The sequence below is a fragment of the Triticum aestivum genome, unplaced genomic scaffold (assembly GCF_018294505.1).
Source record: "Triticum aestivum cultivar Chinese Spring unplaced genomic scaffold, IWGSC CS RefSeq v2.1 scaffold96110, whole genome shotgun sequence".
NCBI lineage: Eukaryota > Viridiplantae > Streptophyta > Magnoliopsida > Poales > Poaceae > Triticum > Triticum aestivum.
The window spans coordinates 1-1,212 of record NW_025280794.1 but is presented as its reverse complement, the minus strand read 5'-3'; the positions used below and the strand labels follow the sequence as shown (position 1 = coordinate 1,212).

Below are 1,212 nucleotides of genomic sequence, written 5' to 3'. Positions count from 1 at the left end.
CCAAGACGCGCGAGCAATGAGCATCGAGCTTAAACATATCGCAAACGTCAAACATAATATAACGGGATTAATATATATCGCGCACGTGCGACATGTTTGTCACAAGGCGCAAAAAATAATTATAAAAGGAATGCAACACGAGGACTTCCCAGGAGGTCACCCATCCTAGTACTACTCTCGCCCAAGCACGCTTAACTTCGGAGTTCTGATGGGATCCGGTGCTTTAGTGCTGGTATGATCGCATCCGACATGTTTCCCCGTCTTCGTCCCTTATGCTTGCCACTCCCAGGTCCGCTCCAAAGATGATTCTACATTCTCACTACCATTACAACCGTTCCCTAACAATGGATAATGTCCTATACTACTTACTCTCCCGCTCAATCACGGAGACGAGTTTTCCACGGTTTCCACCCCTCCCTCCATACCGCAGCAACACGAGTTTTTTCCACCCCCTTCAGAACGCGCTCTTCGCGCCACAAAGCCGCCCCAAGACGCGCGAGCAATGAGCATCGAGCTTAAACATATCGCAAACGTCAAACATAATATAACGGGATTAATATATATCGCGCACGTGCGACATGTTTGTCACAAGGCGCAAAAAAAAATTATAAAAGGAATGCAACACGAGGACTTCCCAGGAGGTCACCCATCCTAGTACTACTCTCGCCCAAGCACGCTTAACTTCGGAGTTCTGATGGGAGCCGGTGCTTTAGTGCTGGTATGATCGCATCCGTCATGTTTCCCCGTCTTCGTCCCTTATGCTTGCCACTCCCAGGTCCGCTCCAAAGACGATTCTACATTCTCACTACCATTACAACCGTTCCCTAACAATGGATAATGTCCTATACTACTTACTCTCCCGCTCAATCACGGAGACGAGTTTTCCACGGTTTCCACCCCTCCCTCCATACCGCAGCAACACGAGTTTTTTCCACCCCTTTCAGAACGCGCTCTTCGCGCCACAAAGCCGCCCCAAGACGCGCGAGCAATGAGCATCGAGCTTAAACATATCGCAAACGTCAAACATAATATAACGGGATTAATATATGTCGCGCACGTGCGACATGTTTGTCACAAGGCGCAAAAAACAATTATAAAAGGAATGCAACACGAGGACTTCCCAGGAGGTCACCCATCCTAGTACTACTCTCGCCCAAGCACGCTTAACTTCGGAGTTCTGATGGGATCCGGTGCTTTAGTGCTGGTATGATC

General features: G+C 48.8%; 2 non-coding genes and 1 pseudogene across 2 annotated transcripts; all 3 read right to left on the bottom strand.

Annotated features, from left to right (window-relative positions):
- Nucleotides 1-127: 127 nt before the first annotated feature.
- On the bottom strand, nt 128-246 carry LOC123178500 (5S ribosomal RNA). Its single transcript, XR_006489627.1, has one exon. It is a non-coding gene; the product is annotated as a 5S ribosomal RNA (ribosomal RNA).
- Nucleotides 247-613: 367 nt separating this feature from the next.
- LOC123178501 (5S ribosomal RNA) lies at nt 614-732 on the bottom strand. Its single transcript, XR_006489628.1, has one exon. It is a non-coding gene; the product is annotated as a 5S ribosomal RNA (ribosomal RNA).
- Nucleotides 733-1,099: 367 nt separating this feature from the next.
- On the bottom strand, nt 1,100-1,212 carry LOC123178502 (uncharacterized; annotated as a pseudogene).